Source organism: Castanea sativa, chromosome 2, assembly GCF_040712315.1.
Source record: "Castanea sativa cultivar Marrone di Chiusa Pesio chromosome 2, ASM4071231v1".
NCBI classification, from domain to species: domain Eukaryota; kingdom Viridiplantae; phylum Streptophyta; class Magnoliopsida; order Fagales; family Fagaceae; genus Castanea; species Castanea sativa.
The window spans coordinates 13,953,253-13,961,301 of NC_134014.1; the positions used below are offsets into that span (position 1 = coordinate 13,953,253).

Here is an 8,049-nt window from a genome sequence, read left to right on the forward strand (position 1 = left end):
ATACACAACTTGTTGGCTTTGAACAAGTAACCATCTTGAAGGGTATAATCATCCAAGACGGGGTGTGAAGCATTACTTAGGCTAGTGTAGAGCTCCCCAAAATCTTGGCATGACTGATAGTCATCCTTAAGTCGTTCAAACCCAGTGACCTTAACACTCATGACTGAGAGCAAAGACACTCTTCGACTCAGTGCATCAGTAGCCTTATTCTCAACTCCTGCCCTATGTTTCACCACAAAGTAGTAGCGTTGTAGAAATTCAACCCAACTACCGTGCCTAAAATTTAGCTTCTTTTGGGAATTGAGATAGCGCAAAGCTTCATGATCAGAGCAGATAATAAACTCTCGAGACAACAAGTAATGGCGCCAATGCCAAAGAGCTCGTACAATGGCATAAAATTCTTTGTCATATGTGGAGTACTTTTGCTTAGCATCATTCAACTTCTCACTGAAATAGGCAATTGGGTGGCGCTCTTGACTAAGTACTCCCCCTATGCCAATACCTGAGGCATCACATTCCACTTCAAAAGGCTTGGTGAAATCAGGGAGACGCATGACAGGTGCCTCAGTCATCTTCTGTTTCACCTCCTTGAAGGCCTTAGTAGCAGCTTTTGTCCAAATAAACTCCTCATGTTTTAAGCAGTCAGTGATGGGGGACATAATGGTACTAAATCCTTTGATGAATCGGCGATAAAAGGAAGCGAGCCCATGAAAGCTTCGAATCTCATGTATAGTTTTAGGCTCGGGCCAATCCATAATGGCTTGAACCTTCTGGGGGTCGGCAGAAACTCCTTCAGATGACACTATGAAACCTAGGAAGACAACTTTATCTGTAAAGAAAGAGCACTTCTTGAGGTTACCATATAAACTCTCCTTCCTAAGGGTTGTACAAACTTGAGTTAGATGGCCTAAGTGTTGCTCCCTAGACTTACTATAAATGAGGATATTATCAAAATACACAACCAGCAATTTTCCCATAAAAGGCTTAAGCACTTGAGTCATCACTCTCATATAAGTACTAGGAGCATTGGACAATCCAAAATGCATAACCATCCACTCATATAAACCATCTTTCGTTTTGAAGGCAGTTTTCCACTCATCACCATGACGAACCCTAATTTGATGATAACCACTTTTTAAGTCTATCTTGGAGAAGATCGTTGCTCCAGCCATCATATCCAACATGTCATCCAACCGAGGGATAGGAAAACGATACTTCACAGTGATCTTGTTGATGGCACGACTATCAACACACATCCTCCAAGTCCCATCTTTCTTTGGAGTTAAGAGTGTAGGGACTGCACAAGGGCTCATGCTCTCACGAACAAAACCCTTTCTAAGTAGTTATTCTACTTGTCTTTGCAACTTGGCATGTTCTGTAGGGCTCATCCTATAATGGGGCAAGTTAGGTAGGGTCGCTTCGGGCACAAAATCTATGGCGTGTTGGATATCATGCATGGGCGGTAAATGATCGGGGAGTTCCTCAGGGAAAACATCCTTAAATTCCTGGAGCACGGACCTCACTTCTTCAAGTTGCTCCTCACAGGTCTCTCCATGAAGTTCCCTAGCAACCAAGACAAACACAATGGATTCTTGAATTGCTACCCTTTCAAATGCCTTTGGGCTTATGATGTTCAGACCTTTCGCCTTCGGCACTTCTGGCTTCTTGCTCATGTCGATTGGCTTGGGTTTCAAAGGATTAAGCACAATCTTCTTGCCTCCAAACATAAATGAGCAAGAATTGGATCACCCATGAAGGGTGACATCCAGATCATAAAGCCAAGGTCTACCTAAGATAATATGCCCTACATCCATGGGAATTACGTCACACCATATTTCTGCATTGTAGGTGAGGAATTGAAGTGAGACAACACATCTTTCTTTTATGGCTATGGAGGAAGTATCCACCCAAGAAACTTTATATGGGTTAGGGTGTGGGATCAATTTCAAGCCTAGGCGGGAAACAACGTTAGAGGACACCGCATTAATGCAACTCCCACTATCTATAATAACCTTGCACGTTTTATCTCCACACTTAGTGTAAGTCTGGAAGATGGCACTTCTTCGCTAATCATCAGTTTCTCTTTGTTCTGTCAAAGCACACCTTACCACATTCACTCTAGGGACACCAAAAACAGCCTGGGAATCATCAACCTGAGGGGGGATGGCTCTAATGCACGTGAGGTAGCTGGGATCATCTTCCCATTTGGCCTCAACATCTTGGACTTCTTCAGCATTTGGGTCATACACTAGCTCTTCAACATTTTCTACCTTTTCATCATCCTCTTGAATGATAAGGGTCCTATAGGGACATCTAGCTGCGACATGTCCAATCCCATTGCATTTGAAGCATTGGAGGCGAGAGCCTAATCTTGAGGGCTCATTGATCACACCTTTTCCCTTGTCCTCTTTTTGTATCGGGATGCTATTGGGGTTGACCTTAGGGGGTAAGGCAAGTTTAGGTTTGCTACCAAAAGGTTGAGGGTTGGGAGGAATGCTTCGAAGCTCAGAACGTCGCCAAAAGATAGATTTGGATGCTAACTTACAATTCCTAGCAAGGTCATAGGCTTCTCTTAAGGTGGTGACTCCTCGAGTGATAATCTCACCTAGTAGGTTAGCATTTAAACCTTTCTTGAACCTATTGAGTGTGACAACCTCTTCCTCAACTATTCGAATTCGCCTCTGGAATTCCTTGAATTTCTCTATGTATTCGGTCACAGGAGCAGTGCCTTGTCTTAGGCGATCCCATTCCTCAAGGAGGGAGCTCCTATAAGTTGGAGGAAGATAATTCCTCGAGAGGGCGTCCTTCATCTCCATCCAATCAATAATGAGGGGCTCACGTCGTCGCCTAAGGGTTTCCTCAAGGTCCTCCCAGAAAAGATCAGCTCTTCCAATTAACTTCATCCTAGCATACCTCACTTTCCTATTCTCAGCCCAATGATAATAGTCAAAGAATTTCTCCATTTGACGTAACCAATCAGTGAAAACCCATGGGTCTAGGCAGCCATCAAAGGTGGGTGCTTCTATCCTTTCCTTAGACATCCTATCATCATAATCCCTAGGACCATAGCGATTATAGTGATCATGTTTGAAGTGTGGAGCCCTATTAAAGTGACCATTGTTATTTTGCCCATGCATGTTATCTCCTTCATGGTTAATGGTCTCTCTTTGAGATGTTTCAATTCGCTTTACCCTATCCAGCAAATCACAGACACTCTTAGCTAGGGCTCCTATGGTTTGCTCTAAAGAGGGCCTAGATTCGGACGTGGATTGATGTTCAGGGTTTGACATGACGCGACCACTACGTAGATGCATGCAACACAATATTTATGAATGCAGTTGAGATTCTCAAAAATTCAAGTAATCAATTCTCAATGTAAAATTAAAGGTCAAGCAAAAGTGCAAGTAGAGACTAGATCGATGAATCAAAGGAAGGAATTGCAGACAAATAGTGACAGTGTTCACAGTATTAAGAGATAGCCCAAATAAACGTCAAATTCCAAGAAGCTCCACAATTAATAATAAGAATCAGATATTTCAAAGAAATTGGTTTTTTTTTTTTTTGGAATTTTAGAGTGGGTACTAAAAGAGGACACAAACAGTAAAACGATTAATTTGAGCACAAATTGAATAGGATAATGGAGTATGGTGGGATATGCACAAAAAAAACATAAAGATAATATTTTTTTTAATGACATAAAATTGAATCCACCAAAAATATAGAGTTAGAATTGTACCCTAGTCAGTGGCTCCACGTATTGCATTAGGTAGCCACTGTCTGCTCTTTAAGTAGTGAATTGACTTGGACTGAGGAACCTGTGAAAACAATTAAAGCCCAATACAAGCAATGGGCTGTCACAGCAACAGTGTCTTTTTTTTTTTTTTTGTGAAATACAATAAAAGACTACAGCTTAAAACAAGAATCTGCTAACCCAACTCCCAAAACATAACACTGAACTAAAGAAGCTATTAGAAACAAAAGAAACTAAAAGAGAAAGAAAAGAAACGGTGGAGTCATCGGCTGGAGCCATCGACGGAGGCAGCAGCTGGAGTCGCCGGAGTCATCGGCGGAGCTGGAGGCTGTTCGTCTCAGCCTTGGCATCGGCGGTGGTCGAAGTCCTCAGCAGCGGTGACGGTTGGGCTTCGCGGCGATTGGTGGCTGTGGTGGCTGTTGGGCTTCACGACGGCTGGTGGGTGTTGGCGGCTGGGTCCGTGGGTCTCTGCTTCTTCTTCTCTCCTTTTTTTTTTTTTTGATTTTTTGATTTTGTGGGTGTTGGTGGCTGGGTCTTTCGTGGGTCCTTTTTTTTTTTGTGGGCTGTGGGTTCTGAGATTAGAGGCGGGCACAGATGGTGGTCACCAGCTTGGGAGGAGCCGCTGGCTTCTTTGTTGGTTTGGGGGTGAGAAATTCATGTGGGGCTTGGGGGAATACACGGATTGCAGGGGCTGGCTTGGGCTTGTTTAAAATCTCATGAGGCAAAAACTTGAAAGGTACTGTCATTGTTGGCTTACTCTTTTGTTTTTGATGGCTTTGCGTGGTTGTCTACGGTTGTGTTGAATGGACTGGAAACCTGGCTCTGATACCAAAACTGACGTAGGACAACCACAATAGTATAATAGAGCAGAAAAATGATAGGATAAACCCTAGGAGTCAGCACCTAAGGGCTGCTTGGAGTCAGCACCAAGCAAACTAGAGTCGGCACCAAGCAAACTAGAGTCGGCACCAGTGTAAAAGAGAACAAACGTTTTTTTTTATAATTGTCAAAAGCTGTCTTACAATAATCAGAAAAAGTGTTTAAATAGCTAACAACACAAAACCCTAATTATTAAATGTTCGGGCTTGCTTAATCTCAAGCCCAATAACTAATAGGCTCCATCCATAAGGCCACAGGTTGGGCCGTCTTCTTTTTGCTCTTCCTCCCATACGTGTTTATAATTAGGGGCCTATATCTTGTGTCCGCACCAGCATGGTTGCTAGGTTTAACATTAACTAGTTTGTTGTATCAAACCCTTACCTTTTGATACACATATTCATGATATTGCAAGGTTGCAAAAAACAACATGAATATTGCGGGAAATATGAAATTAATTACAGGGAGTAACATATTTTATAGGAAAAAATGGCTGAACCAAAATGGGCAATCAATTCTTGTGAATTAGGGAATGGGTATTAGAGGTCCAAGGAATTCCCATTCCGAAGATTTGATCCACAGAATTAGGTCAAATGTATTGATTTTACCATTGAAGTATCCATCAATGCTCTTTTCCCTACACATCTCTCATTCAAGTCACTTTGAACTATTAAAAAGGTAAAAACAGCCTTTATTCCATTTACAGTTAGGGGGCCACTCTTATCATGTGATTTTGACTATTATAGAGCATAAGAATCAAAATCCACCTCCTCCCTGTGTTTGAGATTCCCACATTTTGTGTGCAAACCTCACCGCCTGTCATTGATTCCCACAGCCAATTACATCAAAGTTGCGTTACCAAAATGATTCTGGGGAAGAAATGAAATAGGATACCGGTTTCCCACACCAATACAGATGAAACAAACAATGCTGAAAAGAATGGAATCAAGATATACACATAAATACCGTTTGAGAAGTGCTTTGGAATCTACGGAATAAGTTCAGCAGCTCCTCCCTTATTAATTCATCATCATATGTTTTTCGCTTCTCAGTATCAAGTAGAACCTAGAAAACATAAAAACAAACCCAAAAAAAAAAAAATTCGGCATTATAATCAGACATGAAAAACAAACAATAACAACAACAAAAGCCTAAGTCGCGAATTTTTCAGGCTCGGCTACGGATCCTAAAAAACAAAATAGAAAAAAAAAAAATTCTTTGCAATCGAAACCAAAAGATTTACCTCATATGCATTTTGAAGTTTCTTAAAAGCTTCTGCAGCCTTTTCATTGCCCATATTCTTATCAGGATGGACCAACACTGCCTAAAGACAATTACAAAACTCAGTCAATAAAAACTAAATTCTCTCCTTACACTCTATGGATAATGGGAGGTTATAAAGAAACAATAAAAAAAAGTTAAAAAAAAAAAAAAAAAAACTACAAGATTACACTTTTGAATATCATTGAAGCAAACTGAAAATTTACCTGTAGACATCACACCATATTCGACTGATAAGGCTAATGAAAACTCAAATGGAATAACATCAAGTGACAATTATATTACATAATTATGCCAATCTAGTGATCAGAGAATGCCATTTACCTTTTTCCTATATTCCCGTTTGAGTACAGAAACATCTATGTCCTCACACCAGGACAAGCCCAACACCAAGTAGTGATCCGTGCAGTTTAACAAGCGAACCACTTCTTCTTCAAAAGCTAACTCAGAATTAGTTCTACTGGTTGAGGGAACTCCTGGACCACGGTCAGCTGATAACCCCGGGCCAGTTTCAGAGCTTGAAGCCTGCGCCGTGTCACCATGAAAGCAGCCCGGTTGACCTTGCATTCCAGATGTTTGTTCTGGGAACCCATTGGGTCCTCTATGCTGATTTATATTATTCTTTAGGAAGTGCATTAGAACATCACTCGAAAAAAAGAGAAAATCAAACCGACAAGCAAACCAAGCCATCCAACGTATGCCCAAGCACAGTATATAGAATACACAGTGGTGATTAATAGTGCAATGCATTCGTGGCTCAACATGAATGCCAACCCTGAATTTGAAACAATGTTAAACCCCAGCAGTTTAACTATTTAACAAACTAATAGAAGAGATGATCGACAAGCAAAGTTAAGTAAGAGGATCACCTCCAAGGAAGATGACAAACGCAGTTGTCCAAAAGCTTCCATAAAACCACAAGAAAACAGTTCCAGAAATGGCAACAACCAGAATTGCATGAGTGAACCCAACAAAAACTCCAATAAGAGCAGCTAAGGCCTGAGTAATCATGATAGTCATAATAGGAATATAAGAATATGAAAGATACAATAGCTAAACTAACAATACAATCAGCAAAGCACTTAACAAAAACTCTATGAAAGTGACAACTACAAAAGCAGTCCACAAAAAGATAAAGCCATGCCAACTTATCCAACATCATACTTTCTGTCTCCTCCATATATATATAAGTAACTATGGCCCAAAGGGAGATTCGATATATATATAAGTAACCAGAGAAGCTCTAACAAAGCAACCCAGGCGTCAATTCTGACCAAACTTAGGCCACGAAAGCTTCACGCGATGGAAATCGGATCGGACTTAATGTCTCGCCGCCGCTCCAGTGGAGGAGAAGAACACGTTGGAGTGGAGAGTGGGTTTGATTTGTTTTGGGTTTTTTATTTGGTTTTGTTCATGGGTTAATGTGGGTGTGGTTTTGTTTTTGTGTTATCAAAAATAATTTCAGAAAATTGGGATTCTTAGAAGAAAATCATTAATCCTTTTATTTTTGGTCTGACCTTAACAACAATAAATAAATGAATTGCAAAGGGGCAAATGGGACTGAAAAATAAAAGTATATTATCTTTAAAAAAAATATTTTAAAATTTGAGTCCAACCAGAACACCTATAAACAAATGAAGCACTGAGATTTTGTAGCTAACTCAAACATAAACAGGACTTACCAAAACAACAAGAAACTTGAGTAGCCCAACCATAGCAATTACTGAGAAAATGCTGAACCATATTACTGAGAAGAAGGATGTTTTCCCCATGCGTAAGAAGGAATCCATGCCTCTAAGAGCACAGTCTAACCAAAACCTTTGATATGAGTAGCATTATGCTCCCAACTTGTATGAGCATTTGTAATAGTCTTCTTGGTCGTCAACGACAATGAATTTCAGCTATTGACTAACGAATTTTTTTCCAAATGGCCTTAAATATCAAACATTTTTGTTAGTTGTTAGTTTCCGAAGGGATTTTTAAAAAAAAAAAAAAACCATAAAAACCAAACTATTTTGTTAGTTAGCACAGTTTTGAAACTATTTGGGTATCTAACAACTTGAGAGAAAAATAGTCAATTCTGGAGTTATAAATCGAGGACAATAAACTCGATTTCAACATCATGTTTCAATTGAGGTGGA

At 40.3% G+C, this 8,049-nt stretch overlaps 1 pseudogene; it reads right to left on the bottom strand.

Annotated features, from left to right (window-relative positions):
- Positions 1–5,383: 5,383 nt before the first annotated feature.
- Positions 5,384–7,768, bottom strand: LOC142624923 (uncharacterized; annotated as a pseudogene).
- Between the last annotated feature and the right edge of the window lie 281 nt (positions 7,769–8,049).